General features: G+C 39.5%; 1 pseudogene; it reads left to right on the top strand.

Annotated features, from left to right (window-relative positions):
* Positions 1–24,128: 24,128 nt before the first annotated feature.
* LOC102496366 (60S ribosomal protein L5 pseudogene) lies at positions 24,129–25,075 on the top strand (annotated as a pseudogene).
* The last annotated feature ends 1,468 nt before the right edge of the window (positions 25,076–26,543 follow it).

Genomic DNA, 26,543 nt, shown 5'->3' on the forward strand with positions numbered 1-26,543 from the left:
CTATGCAACCTGCTAGTCCATTAAATGGAAATTTTAAACAAGTGAGGTCAAAATCCTTTTTTTCAAAGAACTGTTAACAGAAGATAAAACTTGGCTTCATCAGTACAGGCCAGAAGACAAGCACAACCAAAGCAGTGCTACCAAAAGGTGGAACTGGTCCAGTCAAAGCAAAAGCAGACAGATCAAGAGCAAATGTCATGGTAATAGTTTTTTGGGGAGAAGCTCAAGGCACTTTGCTTGCTGACTTTTGGGAGGGCTGAAGAATGGCAACATCTGCTTACTAGGAAAATGTTTTGAGAAATTTAGCTTAACTTTTAACAAAAAAATGTGCAGGAAAGCTTTATCATAGCATCTTTCTCCACAAAAATGTTCCTGCTCATTCCTCTCATCAAACTTTACGGTCCTCATTTCACTCCTCCTGATTTTTTTTTTTTTTTTTTTTTTTTTTTGGAGAGGGTTTTTTGCTATAGGGTGCATGCCAGAAAAACAGACAGAGAGACAGAAAGCGAGAAATCACCCTCAGGGGAGATGGCCACATTGCAATCCCTTCTCCTCCATTCTCCTCTCAGGATCTTGGGCACACACGCAGACATGCCTGGTGTGTTTTAAGCCACCGAGTCCGGTACCCAAACTGTGGTCAAATACATGGGAGTCCAGTGACATAGCCATTATGCCACCTGCTGGTCCCTCTAATTTTTGTTTCTTAATATTAAAAAACATGTTTTAATAGGCAGAGGACTCATGTGCTCATCAGAGTGACTGAGTCAGAGAGCGAGTAAGCGCCATCTCCTAGTGGGGCATGTTTACACAATTCCTTTAGCTTCATTTTCCCACTTGGTTGGGATCCAGGGAATGCACACACATGCACCTGGCATGTTTTTCAGGTAGCTGGGGCCAAGACTCAAATTGTAGTCGGCCATGAGGGATCTGGTTCCCTTAACCATGAGGGAGCTACAGGTCTGGCTCTAAAGTATTTTAAGAGGCACCAATTTTTCTTCTGCTGGTAATGTAAAAAAGATTACACTGGCATGGGTTGATATACTACCTGCCAACAGAATACCTGTGAATTTACATATATACTGAGGCAGTCGCAATATTGTGATTTAGAACTCCAAAAGGCTGCCAAACTGGCTAAAGGCCTATTTATAGACCTAACAGCTATCTAAATAACAAAGACTATAAATAGTGGTGGTAGGAGGAGAAGCAAGAGAAGAGAGAGTTTAGGCAGATTACCCAGAATTTTTACATTTCTTTGCCTGTCACAGAGCTATGACTTTATAAACTTGGGCAAAAGTGAACAAGAAATCGCCAAAAAAAAAAAAAAAAAAAAAAAAAATATGCAAAGAAGTGAACACAGAAGAAATAGTATTTCGGGCTGGCCCCACAGCCTAATGGTTAAGGGAGCCAGATCCTATACTGTCAACTGTAGTTAAAATTCTGGCCCAGCTGCTTGAAAAACACACTGGACTGCGTGTGTGTGTGTGTATGTGTGTGTGTGTGTGTGTGTGTGTCCCCCAAATTCTGACAGGATAGAGAAAAGGAGCAGTAACTGCAGTTTGACCTGGTGGGAGGTACTTTTCCTCTCTCTCTCTCTCTCTCTCTGTCTCTCTCTCTCTCTCTCTGGTGAGCACGTGCCCTCTGGCAATTAATAAAAGAAATAAATAAATAATAGTTTCTCGGGGCTGGCAGGTGACATGGTGGTTAAGGGCACTGGACTCCCATATGACTAACCGTGGTTTGAGTCCTGGACCTGGCAGCTTGCTTGTGCGCAAGTGCTCTCTCTCTCGCACGTGCACACACGCACGCACACACACACACACACACACACACACACACTCTGTCCCTCTCTGATCAAATTAAAAGAAATAAAGTTCATTAAAATAATTCTTCAAAAAGATATAGTAGTGGAAGAAGACTCCTCCATGGCTCCTGAGAACTAGTGATTTCTGGGAAAAAAGGGATATGAAGATCTTCTACTGATAATTCAGCCTCCAGCCCCCAAACTAGAGTGATAGGGAGCCCCTCTAGCCTTCTCTCTGTCTCTGTCTTCTCATTTATTCTTTTTTCTTTTTAAATTTTTTGGTTGTTTTTAATTTTTTTCCTTCTTTTTCTCTGTTTCTCTCTTTTTTTTTGATGGTTTGTTTCTCTCTCTCTGTTTCCGTTTCTTTTATCACTCTGCTCCTCAATTTCCATGCACTGTGTTTCTAGATGGATCTAAGGGAACCATAGCCAAACATCCAAATACTAGGTGCTAGGGATTAAACATTTTCCTTGCTCTAATGAGGTGTAGGGTTAACATAGTCTTCAATATCCAGTGATTCTGCTGCACACAGGGATAAAAAGAGAACAGCAAGGAGATTCCAGATTACTTCCTTCTGCATGCTCCTGAACGCTCAGATTGAACTTCCAAGAATTAGGAAGAAACACACCATCCATCAGATGACTAGAAATCACCACAGGGCCACAAAAAATATGGGAAAGCAAGAAGATAACTCTCCTCCAAGAGAAAAGAATAATTCCTCTTCATCCTCAGACAGTTCAATGGAAACCATGGAAATGTCTGATAAACAATTCAGAATATTCATAATGACAAAGCTAATAGAGACAGAAGAGAAGAGAGACAATGAACTGTGGAAGAGGCAGGAAAAAGGAGTTGAAGAGTTCCAGAGGGTGAGGAAATTCTTGCAAGATCTAAAAGAGAATTACACACTTTAAAAAAGGATCAAATGGACCTATTAGAGATGAAGGCTATAATACAGGAAGTCAAAATCTCCCTTGAAAGTATTAAAAGCAGACTAGGTCATAAAGAAAATAGAATCTCAGATGTAGAAGAAAAAATTGCTGGCCTAGAACAATCCACCACAAAGACTAAGAAAATGGCCCCCCAAAATGAGCATATACAAGAAATACTAGATACCATCAAACATCCAAACATCCAGATAATTGGTATCCCAGAGGGTGAAGAGACTCATAAGGTCATTCGCTGATAATCTATTCCATGAAATCTTGCAAGAAAACTTTCCAAACCTAGAGAGGCACTTGAAGATCCAGTCCCAAGAAATACAAAGGACCCCAAATAGAATCAACCCAAGAAGATCTTCTCCAAGACACATTATAGCCAGACTGACCAAAACCACAAAGACAAGATACTAAGAATGGCAAGAGAAAAATGGAAAATTACCTACAAAGGATATCCCATCAGGCTAACAGCAGACCTCTCACCAGAAACAATGTGAATGAGGAAAGAATGGGAAAATATATTCAAAGTGTTAAGGGAAAAGCAATTTCAACCAATAATACTGTACCCAACAAGATTATCCATCACATCATATGGGAAGAAAAGAGAAGAACATTCTCAGATAAACAAAACCTGAAAGAACTTACCAACGCCAAACCTGATCTCCAAGTTCTCAGGGGAGTGCTATACCAAGAAAATTAAATACAGATACACAGAAATAAGAGTTCAAAAACTAAGACAATTACCAACTTAATTGCAGGGAAAAGTCTGGAGTTGAACATTATATTCCAGAATTTAATTGGGAAGATTGAACCACAACAGAAGCTAAAGTACATGAGACTGAACTGGTGAAGTAGTATTTTATGACTTTTGACTAAAACATTGCTGATTTTCTTCTAGGCTTTGTTTTCAGGTTTTAAGCATCTTTGTCCTGTCTTGAGCTGTCGATAGATTCATGTACCTACTATTTTAACAGAATCCTAACCTGTTTCCTGGCTTTAAGTTTCAAGCAAGTTCCTTAGCATTTCTTTGATTTATTAAAGTTAAAACTGCTTTTCTTGAAGTTAAAAAAAAAAGATATAATAGTTTTTCATTTAACAAACATTAAATATGTACCCATCCTATGCTAGGTGCTAGGGATTAAACATTTTCCTTGCTCTAAGAGGGTGTAGGGGGATAGTACTTTCTTTTCCTTTAATGACTACTTCAATTCCAATACCTGTTAATTTTCTTAAAAAAAAAAAAAAAAAGTTTAATTGCCAGAGGGTATCTGCCCTCACCAGAGAAACAGAGAGAAGGAGAAGGAGAGGGAGAAAGTGCCCCTCAACAGGGAGTGGTCATGCCACAATATCTTCTCCGTATTTCTGCATCCCATCAAAATTCTGAGCATGTACAAACATGACCTAGCATGTTTTTCAAGCTTCTGGGGCAGAGTTCCAACTGCAGTCAGCACAATGGATCCAGCTCCCTTAACCACTGGGTTGGTTACAGGCTGGCCTAGGATTTTTGTAATTGTAAAGAATAGAGATCATCTAGATCATTTCATGTTATAGAGAAATGAGCTGAGATCTAGTGACTTCCCTAAGAATACCAAGATTCATATAGAGTGGACTGAATCTAATATTCTTTATATTTTACTTTATTACTTGTTCATGGTAGGCCTACTCTTGCTGCATACCTTTAAAATAAGCTACTTTGTCCCTTCTCATTTTTCCTTGATATATGTTTTCAAAATATTCTTTAATTTTTCTTTGCAAAGTTAAATTCAAAGACAGAAAACCTTGACTAAAAGGCAAATTATTGAATTCCTTTACTAAAGCACTATTTTCAAAACATTCTTATTATGCTCATATACTAAACAGATGTGTACATCTACACAGAAAGCCATTTATTCACCCAACCAATGTTTACTGACCACCCAATATATGTCACAAACATTTCTCAGTGTTAAAAAAAATAGCAGCAAACAGATGACCTAAATATCTGCTTTCATGGAACTAATACTGTAGTGTGGGCAGACAGACAATAAGTAAATTAAAATGTATAGTATGAGATGGTGATAAATATTAGTGACAAAAATATAAAGCCAAGAAGGGGAATAATTTTAAGAAAAGACGTTACAAAGGTGAGTATGCAAGGCTCATTCAGTCCTGATGCATGTTGTTAAGAGCTGCTATTCAGAGGCTTGAGGCTACCTGGGAGGCCCAGCTTCAGTTCCAAGACCAACCTAACACGGGCCAAATGCAGTAACATAAACTTTTGATTCTAGGTATCCGGGATGGAGGGAACAAAACAAAACATGATGAGACTCTGACAAAAATCTCTTTCTTTCATATAAACAAACAAATACATATTTATAATAATAAAGACAATGAAAGAAAGAAAAAAAATATGAGTGATTGAGTTATGTGGACAATTGACAGAAAGTATTCAAGGTACAGGGACCAGCAAGTAAAAAAGGTCTCAACATGGAAAAAATTGAAAAGGAAGGAGTCCGGGTGGCTTACATGCTGCTAACAAAAAGGAGTAGAAAATGGATGGCCAGCCACTGTAAAGATTTTGGCATTTATTCTAAGTGAGACAGGAAGCCATGGTGGTTTTTGAGCAAGAGAGAGAAATACACTGCCTTAAACCAGAAACATTTCAGTTGCTGTGTTAGGAATATATCACAACTGGAGTCTGATATATTTTGAAGATTGAGTCTATAAAATTTGCAAATGGACTAGAGGACTAGACAGGACTATGAAAGAGAGGAGACCATGATGACTTCAAAGTTTTTGGTCTAAGCAACTGAAGAATGGATCTGCCATTACTATGATAGGGCAGACTGAATGACAGCAAGTTTTGGGGGAGAGTCTCATTTTTTAACATACTGAGTTTAAGATCTTACATAATGCATCAAAATGAGATGTCAAGTAATCAACTGAATCTGGAGTTCAAGAAAAAGGTAAGGACTAAAAATATCAATTTTAAAGTTGAAAAGGCATTTAAAACCAGTCAGTACAGGCTGGGCACACATGTACAGGCAGGCCTAGGATCCTCATGGGATAGAAAATTGGAGGAAGGACTGTGGTGTGACTGGCCTTATTGAAGGCCCACACATGCTTTCTCCCTGTCTCCTCATCCAACCTCGTGCATGCACACATACCCTCTGGCATAAAAAAAACAAAAACCAGATGATCCAATGAGATCACCTATGGAGTAAGCATAATCCAACGCACACTAACTTAAGAGACAGAGGACTAAGAAGGAATTGTCAGTAAGATAGAAGGCAGTCAACAATCTGCAAATCTGGAACAAAGTGAAAAAATTATTTTTCAAAGAATTATTAGATTACTAAATACACAATTCAATAGTTAATCATTATCATAAAAACAAAGATTCCACTATGTCTTCCTCAACTACTATAAAATCTGGTCTGTTTCTGTTATCATGTATCCCCATCCCTGAACATTTAATAAGCTTAAAAGAGGTAGAGCTTTATTTCATTTCATATTACAGTACTATATATGAGAAAGTTACAAAACTAAAAACTGAACTCCAGGGCCAGCCTGTGGCATGGTAGCTAAGGCAATTGGATCCCACACGGACAACTGTACATGCACAGTTTGAGTTCCAGACCCCTGCAGCTTGGTGAAAAAAAAAAATCTGGGTGCCATGTATGTGCATTCCCCAAATCCTGAGGGGAGTGGTATTTTCTCCTCTCTCCTCTTTCGGTGACTGCCCATGCCCTATGGATTTTTTTTTTTTTTTTAAAGAGAGGCAAGCTATATTTTAATATGCATTCCCATTAACCACTTCTGTAAGGTAAACATGAAATTTTTAAAAACTTCAATCACAGAGGACCAGCAGGTGGCACAGTGGTCACAGTGCTGGATTCCCACATGACTGTCATTTGAATTCCAGATCTGGTGGTTTGAAAATCATACTTGGCGGGTATGCATGCATGACCAAAATCCCAGGAGGAGAATGAAGGAGAAAGAAAGGACTGTGGCATGGACATCTCCAGGAGGGGAAGGGGGGTGATTTCTCACTTTCCCTCTCACTGTCTCTCTTTGTTTCTCTCAGTGAGACCTATGACAAAAACCTTAATGTTTTTTTCAACCATGAAGTACTTCAAATACAGATAAATACAAATTCATGAAACATATGTATTAATATTATGTTGTGATGACTGTCTTTTAAAAAAAATAAATAAAAATGTTAAGGTGTTATAAATACTATTAAAATCTCACTCCATCCACAGCTCTTTCCTTCCCTTCCTTTTTTTTTTTTTTTTTTGTCCAGAAACTATTCTCCTAAATTTTACTAGCTTAATTCTCATGGGTGTTGTTTTTTTTTTAACTGCATTATCATCATATCAGTAAATTTTATGTTTAAAATTTGTACATAAATGGTATCATGCCATACCTCCCTCTAAAAAAATTGGGGGGAGGGATCCAGAAGATAGAATAATGGTTATGTTACTGGACTCCCACATAGTCGACCATGGTTTGAATCCTGGACTCAGTGGCTTCAAACTCACATTGCATGCGTGTGCATGTGTGCCCAAAATCCTGAGAAGAGAATGGAGAAGGAATTGTGGTGTGGCCCTCCTCTCTGGGGCTCGCTTTCTCACCCTCTCTTTGTCTCCCTCTCTCTGGTGAGTGCACAATCCCTATAGCAAAAATCTCTCCCCCACATGAAAAAAAATTTTTTTTTTTTCCAGAACAGTTCTAGGTTCACAAGAAAACAATTGAAAGTAGAGTTCCCATGTTCTCCCTGTCCCTCCCCGAGCCATCAACATCCTGTTCCCAGAGTGGTACATTTGTCAAAATTGATGAACCTACAGCGATAGATAATTATCAAAGTCCATGATTTAAATTAAATTTCATTCTCTATGAATTTTGACAAATATCAAACAGTATTTTCAGTGCCTTAAAAATTATTTGGAGCCCAGCAGGTGGCATGATGGTTAGGGTGCTGGACTCCCACATGACTAACCACAGTTTGAGTCCCAGACCTGGTGGCTTACTTTCTCACTTCCCCCCGTTTGTCTCTCTCAGACTAAGTTAAAAAACAATATTAGATCACTGGGAAAGTCATGATCTATTTTTCTATGCTAAAATGCACCATGATTTTCCCGACCAATAAAACAAAATTTCTTCTAAAAAACTATCTTTGCTTTGCCTATTTATCACTTTGTTCTCTCCCATCTCCCCAACTCTAGGCAATCACTTATCTTTTCACTATTTCCATAGTTTTGCTTTTTCCAGAACATCATATAATTGGAATTGTATAGTACATACCTTTTAAGTTGGCTTCTTTAATTTAATAATATGCGTTTAAGGTCTCTTTGATGTGCTTGCTGGCTACCAGTATCTCTTTTTTGGAGAAAAGTTTATTCAAGTCCTTTGCCCCTCCACGTTAAAATAGGGCTGTTTAAGGTTTTTTTGGCTAAGTCCTAGGAATTCTTTACTTACTTTTGTTTTATTCATGATAGCACACATACATGCATTAGAGAATTACCACTGTGAAACCTTTTCACACCACGATCACCTTTTCCCAGGCCTCCAGCTCATCAAGATCTCGAGTATGTGCAAACGTGCCCAGCATGTTTTCAGTATGACGTATCTGAACTTAGGGTTGGCCATGTGACTGCCAGCACTGTAGTTCAGTTTGCTACGAAACACGCCACCAGGCTGGGCCTAGAAGTTCTTTATATTTTGGATATTAACCCCTAATCTAATCTATCACTTGCGATTATTTTCTCCCATTCTACAGGCTGCCTGTGTTGTTTCTTGGCTTTTTATTTGATGTAGTTGCACTCATCTATTTTTGTTTTCAAAGCTTTGTTTTTGGTGTCATATCTAAGAAGTCAGTGCCAAGATCAGTGTTACAAAATTGCCTAGTTTTATAGCCTTCAGGTCTTAAGAGAAAGTCTTTAACCCATACTGAGTTGACTTTTGGGTAAGGTAAAGGTCCAATTTCATCTTTCTGCATGTGGTTATTACGTCTTTCTAGCACCATTTACTAAAGAGGCCATGCTTTCCCAATGTGTAATTTTAGCACCTTTGTCAAGAGTTTGCATCTGAGCTCTCTATCCAGTTCCACTGCTCTGTATGTCTGTCTTTAGGCCAAAACATACTGCTTTTATTACTGTAGCTTTGGAATAATGTTTTCCAGTCAGGAAATGTAAGACTTCCAACCTTATTCTTTCTCAAGACCATTATGGCTATTTGGGGGTCTTCTGTGGTACTTTAGGAATCACAGGATTGATTTTTCATTTCTATAAAAACTACCAGCATGGATACAGTCTGTGGCCTGGTGGTTAAGATGGCTGAATCCCATGTATGTGGCCATGTGGTTTGAATCCTAGACTCTGTGGCTTGAAAAACTTGCCAGTTGTGTGTGCGTGCGTGTGCGTGTGTGTGTGTCTGTGTGTGTGCCTAAAATCCCGACAGGAGAGTGAAATGGAGAGGACTCTGCAGTACGATCATGTCCCATGAGGGGTACTTTCTTGCTTTCCCATTCTCTCTCTCCATAGTGTACACATCTGGCAATTTTTTTAGAGAGAGATTTTTGCTATAGAAAAAGAGACAGAAAGTGAGAAATCACCCCCTGCGGGGATGGCCACAACGCAATCCCTTCTCCTCCATTCTCCTCTCAGGATCTTGGGCATGCAAGGACACACACCTGGGGTGAGTTTTAAGTTGCTGGGCCCAGGTCTCAAACCGTGGTTGACTACATGGGAGTCCAATGATGTAACCATTACACCGTCTGCTGGTCCCCTGGCAAATATTTTAATGCCCTGTGTTTTTTTTTATCCTTTGAAGTGAACATTAAAAAAAAAATTATTCAATTTTTATTTACTTGTTCATTTATTTTAATTTGATCAGAGAGAGAAACAAAGAGAGAGAAAGTAAGAAAGCAAGCCACCAGGTCTGGGACTCAAACCATGGTTGGCCACGTGGAAGCGTTTAGTGTCTTCACCACGCGACCCGCTGGTTCCCCATTGTGATTTTAAAAAAGCATTATTGGGAACCAGCAGTTAGCATAATGGCTATGTCGCTGGACTCCCATGTAGTCGACCATGGTTCGTGTCCTGGACGCAGTAGCTTAGAACTCACGCCGGGCGTGTGTGCGTGCGTGCCCAAGATCCCGAGAGGAGAATGGAGAAGGGACTGCGGCGTGACCATCCCCCCTGGGGGGTGATTTCTCGCTTTCTGTCTCTATGTCTCTCTCTGTCTGTCTGGCGAGCGCACGCGTCCTCTCCAAAAAATAAAAAAAAAGGCATTATTTATTTAATTTTATTTATTATTATTCTTTTTTAATTTTACCAGAGACAGAGAATGTGAAGGAAAGTGAGAAAGCAGGTCACCAGGTCCGGGACTCAAACTGTAGCTGGCCATATGGGAGTCCAATACCTTAACCACCACACCACCTACTGGCCTTAGTCACTGTGGTTTTGATAGGGATTTAACTTAATCTTTCAACTACTTTGGGTAGTATTGCCATTTAAAAAATATTAAGTTTTCCAATCTCAAACACTGAATGTCCTTCCAGTTACTCATGTCTTCATTTCTTCTAGCAATGTTCTGTAGTTTCCATTGTTCAAGTCTTTCACAACTTTGGTTAAGTTCATTCCTAAATATTTTTTTTCCATGCTATTCTTTTGGTAAATAAAATTTCCTTCATTTCTTTTTCTGACTGTTTACAGTTAATGTAAAGAAACAAAGCTCACTTTTGTATACTGATTTTGTATCCTGCAACTTTGCTAATTTATTCTCATTGGTCCTAATGTTTGTGTAGTGTTGTGTTGTGTGTGTGTGTGTGTGTGTGTGTGTGAGAGAGAGAGAGAGAGAGAGAGAGATCTTCATGGTTTTCTAAGAACACATCACCTGCAAACAGATAATTTCATCTCTTCCTTATTAACTTGGATGCCTTTTACTTCTTTTTTTTCTTGCCTGATTGCTATAGTTATGACTTCCACTACTATGAATAGAAGTGGTGAGAGTAGGCTTCCTTGCTTTGTTTGTGATCACAAAAGCTTTCAGTTTTTCACCACTGAATAGGATGATCACTGTGGGCTTTTCATATACAGTAAGATAATTTCGTTTTAATCCTAGTTGAGTTTTTTTTTTTTTATCATGAAAGGATATTGAATTTTGTCAAATGCTTTTCTGCATCAACAAGTAGGATCACGTGGTTTTTGTTCTTCAATCAGTTAATGTGACATATACATTGATTTTCATATGAACCATTCTTACACTCCAGGGATATATCCCAGTTGACTGTAGTACGTGATCTTTCTAATGTGTTGAATTTGGTGTGCTAGTATTTTGTTGAGGAGTTTGCATCTATATTCACCAGAGACACTGGTCTGGCAGTTTTCTTATAACGTCTGTTTTTGGCTTTGGCATAAAGGTAGTGCTGGTCTCATGGTAGGAGTTTGAAGTGTTCCTTCCTCTTTAGATTTTTGGAAAGGGCTAGAAAAGGACTGGTGTTAATTCAATTTTAAATGCTGGGTGGAATTCAACAGTGAAGTCATCTGATCCAAGGTTTTTCTTCATTGAGAGATTTTTTTAATTACTGATTCAACTTCCTTACTAGTTATGTCTGCTCAGATCTTTTTTTTAAAGTTTCTTTCTTCTAAGAGAGAAGGAGAAGCAGCCCCAACAGGGACTTATGGCATAATCCTGTCTGCAGCCTTTCCAGTCAGCTAGGAGCATAAGCATGTACAAGTCAATGAATCCCAATTTTCCACAACACTTCTAGCACTTCAGAGCACTGCATTACTGCTATACCACCACTGCTGAGCCCAGACTTTTCTATTTTTTCCTATCTTAGGCTTTTGTTTGCTTTTTAAAGCATATTTATTTGTCCCATAAGAGAGAGAAAAACCTAAGACAAACATCCCCAACAGGGTCCCCCACACACTGTGATCCACTCACAGTCTTAGCTGGGCTGGATCATGGGCACACGCATGCATGCGCCCAGTGTGCTCAGGGCTGTCCTAAGACACAGACCCAGGACCTTTCCCATGAGTCCAGCTCCAGTACAACAACACTTCTACCTGGCTCCCATGATTCAGTCTTCATAAGTTAAATGTGTTAGTACTTTACCCATTTTTGTCTAGGTCATTCAAAATGCTGACATACAAGCTATACACAGCCTTATGCAATACTCTTCTCTACAACACCACCTGACAAGTAAAGACATTACAAGGAAATACCAAAATATGGATATATAAGTAAGAGCTCAATAAAGGACTGATGCATATTTATGATTAATGAAAAGGTTACTGAAAACCTGAAGGTTTTAATTCAGCCTGAAATCATAAATAAGAAATGGTAAGAGAAGACTAAAATGTGTTTTCAGAAGAGACTCAACAAAAGCAAAAATAAAAAGACAAAACTACTCGGTTTTACACGTTAGGTCAGTTAGCTAGTCTGAAGCGGAAGGAGAGTCAGAAATAAAGTTATCTGAACGGGAAGTTTAAAATAAAAAGTAATTTCATCAAGTAATTTCGTGTTTATACCTTCATTAGCATTTACACGGCACTCAAATATTTGCTAACATTAAATGCCTAGCTCATTTAGAAATCTTGATTATCTCTCAGATTCGACAGGAAGCCAGTAAAGGTTTCTGAGGTAAAAAGTAAAAATAGGGCTGGTTCAGTAGTCAAGGGGTCAAGGAAACTGAATCCCAACTGGCTAATTCCATGGTTCAAATCCTGAACTGGATAGCTTGAAAAACACACAGGGGACCAACAGATGGCATAATGGTTACATTGAGAGACTCCAACATGGCCAAAAGAAGTTCGAGTCCTGGACCTGGTGACTTGAAACTCATATCAGGTGTGCATGAGTGCATGCCCAAGACCCAAGGAGGAGAACAGAGAAGGGATTGTGGTATGGCCATCATCCCTGGGTGGTAATTTCTCACTCTGTCTGTCCAGCAAACACAAGCATCTTATAGTAAAAATCTCTCTCGAAAAACACACTGATGTGTGTACATGTGTGCATGCCTCAAATCCCGACAGGATGGCAAAATAAGAGGAGAAGGGATTGTGGTGTGACAATGCCCTACTGGAGGGTGCTTTCTCTCCCTCTCTGAAAAGTGCACATGCCCCCTGGCAAAATTAAAAGAAGAAAAGTGAAAATAAATAGCAACAGCTCTGTAGGAAGTTTACTGAAGTAAATGTAGTCCAGTGTAGCCTACCCCACTTAGGAACTGTGTCACAGAGCAGGAAGTGAGTGGTAGGAAACCAAGCAAAGCTTAATCTGTATTTACAGTCACTCTCCAGCACTCACATTACCACCTGAGATCCATCTCCTGTTAGATCAGAAACAACATGAGATTCTCACAGGAGTGTGAACCCTATTATGACTTTGTATCCAAGGGATGTAGACTGCATGCTCCTTATGAGACTATAATGCTTAATGATCTGAGATGAAGCTGAGGTGGTGATGCTAACATTGGGAAGCAACTGCAGATACTGCATGATGGTGAGCTGCATCAGTTATTTCATTATATATTACAATGTAATAATAGAAATAAAGTGCACAATAAATACAAGGCACTTGAAACATCATGAAACCATCCCCCTCACCAGCTAAAAGTTGTCTTCATGAAACCAGTTCTTGGTGCCAAAAAGGCTGGTGACTGCTGGTCTAGCAGTGCTCATCCTGGGTGATTCTGCCATTCATTAGACAATTTCTACACACCGTTTTGGCTGTCACAACTTGGGGTAGAATGTACTACAAGCATCTAATATTAGGCAAAGGTCACAGATGCTGCTAAACATTCTATAAATGCACAAAACAGCTACCAACCACTGTACCAGCCAGTGCTAAGGTTAAGAAACGTGGTTGTATTCTAATATAAGTTATTCTCATGAGAACCCAAATTAAGCTCAAATATGTTCAGGAAGACATACACAGAAAAAATAAACATTCCAAAAGATTAATAGTGGTGAGGTTATGGAGGATTTTTTTTTCTAAAATTTTTACAATTGTCATGTATCATTTCTATCAATCAAAAATTTGACTTTAAGGGAACCAGCAATTAGCGTAATGGCTATGTCGCTGGACTCCCACATAATCGATTGCGGTTCGCGTCCGGACCTGGTGGCTTAAAACTCATGCTGGGCGCGTGTGCGTGTGTGCCCTTTGTTTGCTTTTTAAAGCATATTTATTTGTCCCATAAGAGAGAGAAAAACCTAAGACAAACATCCCCAACAGGGTCCCCCACACACTGTGATCCACTCACAGTCTTAGCTGGGCTGGATCATGGGCACACGCATGCATGCGCCCAGTGTGCTCAGGGCTGTCCTAAGACACAGACCCAGGACCTTTCCCATGAGTCCAGCTCCAGTACAACAACACTTCTACCTGGCTCCCATGATTCAGTCTTCATAAGTTAAATGTGTTAGTACTTTACCCATTTTTGTCTAGGTCATTCAAAATGCTGACATACAAGCTATACACAGCCTTATGCAATACTCTTCTCTACAACACCACCTGACAAGTAAAGACATTACAAGGAAATACCAAAATATGGATATATAAGTAAGAGCTCAATAAAGGACTGATGCATATTTATGATTAATGAAAAGGTTACTGAAAACCTGAAGGTTTTAATTCAGCCTGAAATCATAAATAAGAAATGGTAAGAGAAGACTAAAATGTGTTTTCAGAAGAGACTCAACAAAAGCAAAAATAAAAAGACAAAACTACTCGGTTTTACACGTTAGGTCAGTTAGCTAGTCTGAAGCGGAAGGAGAGTCAGAAATAAAGTTATCTGAACGGGAAGTTTAAAATAAAAAGTAATTTCATCAAGTAATTTCGTGTTTATACCTTCATTAGCATTTACACGGCACTCAAATATTTGCTAACATTAAATGCCTAGCTCATTTAGAAATCTTGATTATCTCTCAGATTCGACAGGAAGCCAGTAAAGGTTTCTGAGGTAAAAAGTAAAAATAGGGCTGGTTCAGTAGTCAAGGGGTCAAGGAAACTGAATCCCAACTGGCTAATTCCATGGTTCAAATCCTGAACTGGATAGCTTGAAAAACACACAGGGGACCAACAGAAGGCATAATGGTTACATTGAGAGACTCCAACATGGCCAAAAGAAGTTCGAGTCCTGGACCTGGTGACTTGAAACTCATATCAGGTGTGCATGAGTGCATGCCCAAGACCCAAGGAGGAGAACAGAGAAGGGATTGTGGTATGGCCATCATCCCTGGGTGGTAATTTCTCACTCTGTCTGTCCAGCAAACACAAGCATCTTATAGTAAAAATCTCTCTCGAAAAACACACTGATGTGTGTACATGTGTGCATGCCTCAAATCCCGACAGGATGGCAAAATAAGAGGAGAAGGGATTGTGGTGTGACAATGCCCTACTGGAGGGTGCTTTCTCTCCCTCTCTGAAAAGTGCACATGCCCCCTGGCAAAATTAAAAGAAGAAAAGTGAAAATAAATAGCAACAGCTCTGTAGGAAGTTTACTGAAGTAAATGTAGTCCAGTGTAGCCTACCCCACTTAGGAACTGTGTCACAGAGCAGGAAGTGAGTGGTAGGAAACCAAGCAAAGCTTAATCTGTATTTACAGTCACTCTCCAGCACTCACATTACCACCTGAGATCCATCTCCTGTTAGATCAGAAACAACATGAGATTCTCACAGGAGTGTGAACCCTATTATGACTTTGTATCCAAGGGATGTAGACTGCATGCTCCTTATGAGACTATAATGCTTAATGATCTGAGATGAAGCTGAGGTGGTGATGCTAACATTGGGAAGCAACTGCAGATACTGCATGATGGTGAGCTGCATCAGTTATTTCATTATATATTACAATGTAATAATAGAAATAAAGTGCACAATAAATACAAGGCACTTGAAACATCATGAAACCATCCCCCTCACCAGCTAAAAGTTGTCTTCATGAAACCAGTTCTTGGTGCCAAAAAGGCTGGTGACTGCTGGTCTAGCAGTGCTCATCCTGGGTGATTCTGCCATTCATTAGACAATTTCTACACACCGTTTTGGCTGTCACAACTTGGGGTAGAATGTACTACAAGCATCTAATATTAGGCAAAGGTCACAGATGCTGCTAAACATTCTATAAATGCACAAAACAGCTACCAACCACTGTACCAGCCAGTGCTAAGGTTAAGAAACGTGGTTGTATTCTAATATAAGTTATTCTCATGAGAACCCAAATTAAGCTCAAATATGTTCAGGAAGACATACACAGAAAAAATAAACATTCCAAAAGATTAATAGTGGTGAGGTTATGGAGGATTTTTTTTTCTAAAATTTTTACAATTGTCATGTATCATTTCTATCAATCAAAAATTTGACTTTAAGGGAACCAGCAATTAGCGTAATGGCTATGTCGCTGGACTCCCACATAATCGATTGCGGTTCGCGTCCGGACCTGGTGGCTTAAAACTCATGCTGGGCGCGTGTGCGTGTGTGCCCCAAGATCCCGAGAGGAGAATGGAGGAGAAGGGATTGCAGCGCAACCATCCCCCCCGGGGGGTGATTTCTCGCTTTCTGTCTCTATGTCTCTGTCTGGCGAACGCACGCGCCCTATAGCAAAAATCTCTCCAAAAAAAAATTTTCGACTTTAAAATTCTCATTTAGTCACTAATTGTTTTAATTTTTAAAATTCATAACTGTCCAGAAGTGTGCACTCATGTGAGAGGAGAGACAAAGAGAGACAGAACTCCCCCAATGGGATGTGGTCACATTACAATCCTTCCTCCTCCATGTCTCTACCTCACAAAGAGTACAACACAGACTTGCACTTGGTAGTTATTTTTCAAGCTATAAGGGGCAGGATTCAAACTGCAGCCATGTGGGATTAGGTACCTATGCACAGTTCTTAACCACTGGGCCAGCACTAGTCACTAATTCTAATTAAACTACAATCCTGCCTTTTTAAAAATTCTTTTTAATTGCCTCAAATATTTAAGTGCCAATTACATGCCATGCTCTGCAATGAGAATTAAGAATACAGAGTTCTGGGACCAGCAGTTGGCGTAATGGCTAGGTTGCTGGACTCCCATGTAGTCGACTGTGGTTCAAGGCCCAGACCCAGTGGCTTAAACTCACACCAGGTGCGTGTGTGTGTGTGACCAAGATCCCAAGAGGAGAATGGAGAAGGGATTGCAGTGTGGCCATCCTCTCTGGGGGGTGATTTCTCGCTTTCTGTCTGTCTGTCTGGCAAGTGCATGAACCCTATAGCAAAAACCTCAAAAAAAAAAAAAAAACCCACAAAGAATACAGAGTTCCACCACCAGGTGCGTATGTATGCGTGCCCCAAGTCCCAAGAGGATAATGAAGAGAAAGAACTGCAACATGGCCATCTTCCTTTGGAAGTGACTTCTCACTTTCCCTCTCTCTCTCTCCAGTGAGCACATGTGCCCTATGACCAAAACCTAGAGGAAAAAATAAAAATAGAATACAGCATTACATGAAATAATCTTCCGGAATTGTAGAGTTTGGTGGGAGAAACTAACATAGAGTACATTCACAAACTATCAGTACTCTTAAAGGAAAACAACAGGGAGGTTTAACTTTCCATTAGCTACTCAAAGATAGTCTCTGCAAATAAAGAACATTAAAGCTTAGTTTCAAAGGATAAAAAATAATGCACAGGGGGACCAGCAGTTAGAGTAATGGCTATGTCGCTGGACTCCCACATAGTTGACCGCAGTTCAAGTCCTGGGTCCTTTGGCTTAAACTCACGCCGGGCGTGTGTGCATGCATGCCCAAGATCCCGAGAGGAGAATGGAGGAGAAGGGATTGTGGCGTGGCCATCCCCCCTGGGGGGGGTGATTTCTCGCTTTCTATCTCTCTATCTCTATCTGGCGAGTCCACGTGCCCTATAGCAAAAACCTCTCCAATAATAATAATAATAATAATAATGTACATAGAGGAAAGCGGTTGGGGATAAGCAGGATGCCAGAATTGACAAGAGCAGCATATGTGACTGGACACTGATTGTTAAGATTTAGAAGAATTAAAAGATGAATGAGAGCATAATAACTGAGGGAGACAGTGAAGTGAGAGGTAGGAGAAATAGACAAGACTGAATTTGACAGGATCTTGAAGGTCTCAGTAAGGAGTTGGGAAGCTATTCAAGAATAGGATGATTAGGATTTGATTTACTTTATTATCTAAAAGAACCTACTAGCTATTTTATGAATTGGGAGGCAATGGCAGAAACAAGGCAATCGTTTTGGAAATGAGACAATAATGAGGTAATACTAGTGATCTGCCCAACAATGAATAGTAGCGCCAGCAGGTGGCATGGTGCCTAAGGTGCTGGACTCCCACATGGCTGATGGCAGTTCAAGTCCCAAACCTAGTGGGGCTCTTTCTTTGTCTTTCTGGTGTGTCCTATATCAAATTAAAAAAAAATTAAATTAAATAAATTTTAAAAAATAGCAAGTTAAAAGAATGAAAATTATGTTAACTAATGTTATTCTTTCGATCTTGTTTAAAAGAAACTGCTTTTTCTTCCCCTTTCTTCAGGACACAATGCATGCACCTGAGAATGAGAGATGAGCACCCTCCACAGGGCCTGGCAAGCCACATTCCCCTTCTGTTCTCCAGCCCATCTGTGCCTGCCTTGCTTCAGGTTGACTGGGCCGAGGAATAGAAGCCTGGTCACTACGTGGGATTCAGTGTCTATCAAACAGGGTGTTACTGCTGTACCACAAAGCCCGGCCAGAACTAACTCTTTCCAGGAATGTTCAGAAAGAAGCGGTCAAAGGATGTTCCTGATGTTATAACAAACCCCTCTCCGCCACCACTCTGAATGGTGGTAGCAGTTAGGAGGAAAGCACCTGCCTCAGTAAAAGCCAATCAATATGAAGGCTTGGGCATGTGAAGATCTCATTCAGCTTTAGCATTTATAAGGTCGGATTTTTTCTCTCAGCAATTTAACACAGAATTATTTGAAGACTATGATGGTCAGCTGTTGAGAAAGATAAAGCTTAGTAGCTGATTCAGCAATTGGCAGAGCAGTACAGTTGAAGGTCATAAATTCCTACCAAGATATTCCTATTTAAAGTTATCTTGAAATAATATGAGAACTGACCCCTTAACTTTCCTAATACTCCATCCTAGTTGATTTAATCTAAATAAGGTTATGGTCCTTGTATTCTTAAAAGCCTAATTTGAAGTAAGCACCCACTAAGGTAAGATTTTAATTCAAGAGATACTGAAATTGAGACTGAAACATTATTAATTTTCTCACAGGTAAATAGCTAATATCCCATATGGCTGGCCTCCCAGTCTGAATCCCAGCCCCTACAACTAGAAAACACACACACACACACACACACACACACACACACACACATAAATCCTGACAGGATGGAGAAATGGAAAAAGTGAATGCAGCAAGACCATATCCTATTTTGAATGCTTTCTTCTCCTCTCTGTCTCTCTCTGGCAAGTACATGTGCCCTCTGGTAAAATAATATATGCTGTAATTTACATTAGGTAATGTAAAATAATACATTAAATGCAAATTAAATTTAGAGTAAAAGTGTCAGCTGACAAGATTTTGTTCTAAAAGTGAATAAACAGTAATAGAAAAGTTTAGCATTTTTAATAATCAAGTTAATCATATACTACCAGCAAATTTCTCTGACCGTGAATTATTTTCATTATGGGTACTAAGTAGCCATGAATTAGAGCTGCTTTTTGGTTAAATTTATAATCTTGTGGGAAAACAGTTACAAAATCTACAGAAAGCCTTTACTAACCTACTTTCAACATAGGATTAGAGAAATGAAGTCAGAAACTAGTAATTTGTAACAATTTGGTTGAAGTATGTGGGAGAATTAACATTCAGTAGAATGTTAATGAAGGGAAAAGAAGCCTTCCTCAATTTCTGGATGTGATCTGGACTATGGCACACTGTGGTACAGAAGAAGTTGCAAGCAATATGCTATTGTGACAGGGAATATAGGGGTTTAATTGGATGTAATCTATAATGAAGTTAGTAAAGCAGAAAGTAACAGATTATTTTTAAACCACTAAATGAAAGAGTTAGGATTCAAAGCCAGAACTAAGTAGCTCCACTGTCCATATTCTTTTAACCCCTGTACCGTAAAGACTTTTAAGAGCTCGTATTAATTACAAGTGACAGTCATCTGTAAGACACAGGAAACAATAATAAACTAAGTAGTGATTCTGAGCATGTTATCCACGGTCTTTACGGAATCTCTGAGATTTTTTCAAAGAGTCTGCAAGGTTTAAGTCTATTTTCCTAGTACTACTCCTAGGACCAGTCTGGTGGCAGAGCTGGTAGCAAACTGAACTGCAGTGCTGGAATCCACATGGCTATCCACAGGTTTGGATCCCTGGGATGGCTTGAAAACATACTGGAAACATGACAAGATCCTGTTGAAGGTGCCTTCTTCTACCCCTCATGAGTGCACACACTCTGCCATCAATACAATCAATACACTTAAAAAAAATACTACCACTAATACTTTTTAAATTGTGTTAACACTCGTATTGATACTGCCTAATGGTGGCACTGCAGCATGAAGGCAGTAACACCAGTAATACCAACTTCCATAGTAGGATGACTACCTCAAGGAAAAAGTACACATACAATAGAGTTGTGAATTGAACTAGCCACTTTTTTCATGGAATATCATTTTTTACTTGAAAGAACAACTGACAGAAAAATTACGGTTATTCAGACTTAGTGTCTGGCAGATGTTTTCATGAAAATGAGGAAAGTGAGCCTTATGGCTTCAAGGAAAACAATTCATAGTATTCACTGCTAATGACAAAATTTGGGCTTTCAAGTGAAAATTAGAATTTTAGAAAACTACTGTGAGTCTGACAGATTTCCAATATTTAAAATTTTTCTAAACTGCACGATAACAATAACTGTGAATTTTTTTTCATTGTATAATATAATGTGTCAGCATTTGGAAGATCAGTGACATGATATTTTCCAAATGACCCAATACACAATGTTACAACATCAAACAGGGGTAAGAGATAAATCTAATATATAAGACAAGACTAATAGATCGTTTTTTAAGGTTTTTGCCACAGGATGTGTATAATTGCCGGAGAGTGACAAACGGTGAAAGGGAAAGTGAGAAATCATTCCCCTGGGGGGATGACCAAGCCACAATCCCTTCTCCTGGGACTTTGGGCACGCGCGCGCGCACACACACGTACGTGCTCAGCATGATTTTCAAGCTTCCAGGTCTGGTACTTGAACTATAGTTGACTATGGATGTCCAGTGCCCTAACAACCATGCCACCTGTTGGCCCCCAGTGGATTTTAAAGTAACAGGGTAAAAACAAAAACAAGCAAACAAAACTCACTGATATGGCTTCACATTCTACAGGACTAATCTTTAAGAAGCTACCATTCAAGGCCAGCTCATGGCAGCTTGGGGAAGCATGGTAACTAAGCTGGCCAGCCTGAATACACCAGGCATGCACACAAGTCCCCAGGATCGGACTAGAGGAAGGGAACTGAGGCATGATCAGACACTGTGGAGGGTATCCCTCTCCGTCTTATGCATGTAGATGCACTATATCACGAGTTAAGAAAAGAAACAAAACTATCATTTATGGAATTATGGTGTAGTATCAAATACTAATCTCCATAATCATGCTGAAAAAGCTATTAAATAATACTTCCTTTTTCAACTGCCTATCTGTGTGAAGGTGGGTATTTTTCACACACAGTAGTCCCTGTTATCCACATTTTCACTTTTCAGTTTCAAATAAATGGTTTCATTAATTGGTCTGAAAACAGGTGAGTCTATTACAAAGGTATTTTGAAATAACCAGGATATAGAATCAATTTCAGCATCAATGAATGAATAAAGAAAATGTAGTATATATATGCACAATGGAATACTATTCAGTGCTAATGTATTTTTTTGCAACAACATGGATGAACGCAGAGGATATTATGCTACATGAAATAAACCAGAAAAAAAAAAAGCAACATATTCCTATTTACATGAGGAATAAGTACAGAGTAAAACAGAGGTTACCAGAGGAAAGGGAAGACAGAAATAGGACTATGGGTACAATGTTACTTAAAACAGGATAAATAAATTCTGGTGTTCTAAAGCACAGCAGAGTATATACAGTTAAAAATAATAGGGACCAGCAGATGACATTAATACTTATGTCACTGGACTCACAAGTAGTCAACTGCAATTCAAGTCCCAGACCTGGTGGCTTAAAACTCACGCCAGGAACATGTTTGTGCATGTCCAAAATCCCAAGAGCTCAAGAAGGGATTGCGGCACGGTCATCCCCTTGGGGGGTAATTTCTCACTTTTCATTCTCCCTCTCTCCCCCCCTCTTCCCTTGTGTGTGCACGCATCTTAGAGCAAAAATCTCTCTAAAAAATAATGTATATTTCAAAAAGCATGAGAGGAACCTGAATGTCTTACCACAAAGATCTGGTAAGTGTTTGAGATGATAGATACGCTAATTACCATAATTTGATCATTACACGATATTTGTGTACTGAAGCATCATACTGTACCCCATATATTATCATCTGTTAATTAAAATTTAAAAGGACAAAAAGGTATTGATGAGGCCAAGAGATGGTGTAGCAGTAACACAAATGAATCCACATGGGATACATGGGTATCCTAGTACCTTCCTGAGAACCATGGGTGTACATGCATGTCTGTAATCCCAGCTGGCTGAGACTGAGGGTAGGTAAAACATGAAGAGCTTGTTGAGGATGTATCCTTCCCTTTCGGAAGAAATGGATAACACTTTAAAAAAAAAAAAAAACAAAAAAAAAACACATGTATATTGAGGGAGAACACATTCAGAGAACTTTATTACAGTAATATTGTTACAACTGTTCTTTTTTTAATGCTAAAGGGTATATGTACACAAGAAAAGAGAAAGAGAGCACACACACCTCACCTGCTACCCTCAACAGAGCCTGGTCCTGTTGCAATCCTTTTACTTCTCTCATCAGGTTTCCTGGGCACATGACCAATGTGAAGCCAGTGGGGCTGAGACTTGAATACTGGTCAGCCATACTGGGATATGGCCTCCTTGCACAGTGCCTCACTGCTGTGCTACAAGTTGCCCCAATTGTTCTATTTTGTCTTCATTGTTGCTAATCTCTTACTGTGTCTAATTTACAAATTAAACTTTATCATAGAAATGTATATATAAGAGGGACCAGCAGTTAGCATAATGGCTATGTCGCTGGACTCTCACGTAGTCGATCGCGGTTTGAGTCCCGGACCCGGTGGCTTAAATTCATGCCGGGCACATGTGCATGCGTGCCCAAGATCCCGAGAGGAGAATGGAGGAGAAGGGACTGTGGAGTGGCCATCCCCTCTGGGGGTTGATTTCTCGCTTTCTGTCTCTCTGTCTGTCTCTGTCTGTCTGGCGAGTGCACGTGCCCTATCGCAAAAACCTCTCCAAAAAAAAAAAAAGAAATGTATATATAAGAAAAAAGTATATACAGTATGGTTTGGTACTATTTGAGGTATCAAGCATACACTGGGCAACTTGGAATGTACTCTTCCGAGGTTAAGAGGGTACTAAATACTTCTACCAAAACAGTACATCACAAAAGACTGAATTCAGAAACAGATATAAAAATTCAGCCATCTTCTCTTAAGTAAAACATTACATATTTCTTTTAAAAATGTATTTAATTTTATTTGTTATTATTATTTAATTTGACAAGAGAAGGAGAGAGAGAGAGAAAGTGAGAAGGCAACCTGCCAAGTCCGGGACTTGAACTGTGGTCAGCCATGGAGGAACCCAGTACCTTAACCATTATGCCACCTGCTGGCACACAATAAAGATTTTTTTTTTTAAATTGAATATGGCTACTCTTCTCACTAAATATTTTTGGTTGTGGAAAATAAATTATTTTCATCAAATTTTGTTTACATAAAATAACTATTATTTTACATGAATAATTTTTTTAAATTTTTAATAGTTTTTTTTTAGAGAGAGATTTTTTGCTATAGGGCACGTGTACTCACCGGAGAGACAGAAAATAAGAAATCATACTCTAGGGGGTATGATCACACCACAGTCCCTTCTCCATTCTCCTCTCGGGATCTCAGCCACACATGCACTCATGCCCAGTGTGAGGTTTTATTATTTTTTTTTAAAGAGAGATTTTTTGCTATAGGGCACGTGTACTCACCGGAGAGACAGAAAATAAGAAATCATACTCTAGGGGGTATGATCACACCACAGTCCCTTCTCCATTCTCCTCTTGAGATTTTGGGCATGGTGTGAGTTTTAAGTCACTGGGTCTGGGACTCCCAACTACTGTGGACTATGTGGGAGTCCAGTGATATAACCATTATGTCATTTGCTGGTCCCAATTTTAATTTTTAAAATGGTAAACATCTGAAGTCTGTGTCAAACTAAGGCTGTGAGTCTGTTATGCAGGATGGGATTTGTTCAAGTTGTCAGAATAAGGCCTACTTTAAGAGATATCAAGTGAAATTTAGAAGACAACAAAAAGGTTAAAACTGATTACTATGTTCAGAAACACCTGGCGATTGAGGATAAAAATAAGCACAAGACACCCAAATACAGGATGATAGATCATGTAATTAACAGATATCATTTGTAAGATTGCTTATGCCCATATAGAAGGGGATATGATAGTATGCGCAGCTTATACACACGAACTACCAAAATATGGTGTGATGGTTCGCCTGACAAACTACGCTGCAGGATACTGCAATGGCCTGCTGCTAGCCCACAGGCTTCTCAACAGGTTTCGCATGGACAAGATCAATGAAGGGCAAGTGGAAGTGAACAGAGATGAGTGCAATGTAGACAGCATCAGTGGTCAACCTGATGATTTCATCTGCTATTTGGATGCAGGCCTTGCCAGAACCACCACTGATAATAAAGTTTTTGGGGCCCTGAAAGGAGTGGTGGATGGAGACTTACCTATCCCTTACAGTATAAAACAATTCCCTGGTTATGATTCTGAAAGCAAGGAATTTAATGCAGAAATTCCTTGAAGCTAGAAGCACATCGTGGAACACAATGTTGTGGACTATATGTGTTGCCCAATGGAAGAAGGTGAGGACGCTTTCAAGAAACAGTTCTCTCAGTACATAAAGAACAATGTAACTTCAGACATGATGAAGAGGTATAAGAAAGCTCATGCTACTACGGGAGAGAACCCAGACTAGGAAAAGGAACTTGAGAAAGAAGTTAAAAGAGGGGAATCATCCCAAAATGTCCCTTGCCCAGAAGACAGACTGAAAAAGGCAAGCTTTCTCAGAGCTCAGGAGTGGGCTGCTGAAACCTAAACCAAACAATTTTCTATAAAGATATTCCAGATAAAGACAGTAAACTTGACAGAGCAGAAAAAAAAAAGTAAATATCCACAGAAACCCACAAACAAAAGCTCTATGAGAGTCCTTAAATATAAAGAGTGTAAATGGGTCTTGACCCCCAAATCTTTAACTAAGGCTATTAAGAACATATAACCTGATTTTGTAGGTAACCAATATAGAGATGGTTTTCATATTAACAGTAAGAAAGTGGGAGTCTTGGATCAGCCTGTGGTGTGAAAGTTAAGGTGACTGGATCCCATGTGGCTGAGTAGTTCAAGTCTCAGATCCAATGGTCTGAGAAATATGGTGGGCTTGGGTGTGTGACGGTATGCCCAAAATCCTGAAAGAGGGGAGAAAGGGAGAGGGGGCTGTGACCATTATGCTCCATGGACTATGCCCAGTGCTTCCACATGAAACATTTTAATAAAATTTGAAACCACCATTAAAGCTGAGAGAAGTTAAAGGTTAAGTCATTCAGCACAAAATTAAGTCATATGGTACAGATTCTGACACGTAAGTTAAAATCCTTCCCTGTCGTGTTTTGTTTTTAAGTCAGAAGCACAAGAGTTTCTTCTTTAAAATGAACTCAGGCCACTCCTAATGGCTACGGGTGCCAGATCTTACGTGGCAGAGTACAGTTGTGAAGTCCCAGATTCAAAGGCTTGAAAAACACGTGCTCTTATGAGTACCCAAAATCCTGACGAAATGGACAAATGAAATTAAATGGATTACAGAATGACGGCACCCCATTGATAACGACTGTCTTCCTCTCCCTCTCTCTCTTTCTCTGGTGAGTGCATGTGTCCTGACAATTTATTAATTGCTCAATATTTCCTTAGAAGATTGAGATAAATGGGCTGGCTGGTGGCATGGTGGTTAAGGCAGCTGGTTCTCCAAGCATGGCCAACTGTGCGGTTTGAAGAAGCCAAGTCTTAGTAGACATCATCTGATAGTTCCTGAAATTTATTTTAAATGGATATTCACATATGCCTTCTTCAACACTTTTGTCTTTCAAGAAAGTTTCCTAGACTCAGCAGCCTGGAAAACATGCCACACAAGTACGTACATGTGCCCAAAATCCCCAAAGGAGAACTATAGAAGAGGGGACTGTAACGTGACCATACCCCATGGAAGAATGCTTTCTCACTTTCCCTTTCTGTCTCTCTCCAGAGAGTACACATGCTTTCCACAAAACTAAAGAGAGAGAAAAAAAAATGACAATACAGTAAAAAGCATGTAATAAAGAGACTTCAAAAAGTTCATAAAAAAATGGAATTAAAGTAAGAGGTTATTTTGGTGCAATAAGAAATTTTTAAATCCAGGGAATCAGCAGTTAAGAGTAATGGCTACGTCACTGGACTCCCATGTAGTCGACTGCAGTTCGAGTCCCGGACCCGGTGGCTTAAACTCGTGGAAGGCACGTGTGTGTACATGTCCAAGATCCCA

The sequence above is a fragment of the Tupaia chinensis genome, unplaced genomic scaffold (assembly GCF_000334495.1).
Source record: "Tupaia chinensis unplaced genomic scaffold, TupChi_1.0 Scaffold141305_1, whole genome shotgun sequence".
NCBI classification, from domain to species: domain Eukaryota; kingdom Metazoa; phylum Chordata; class Mammalia; order Scandentia; family Tupaiidae; genus Tupaia; species Tupaia belangeri.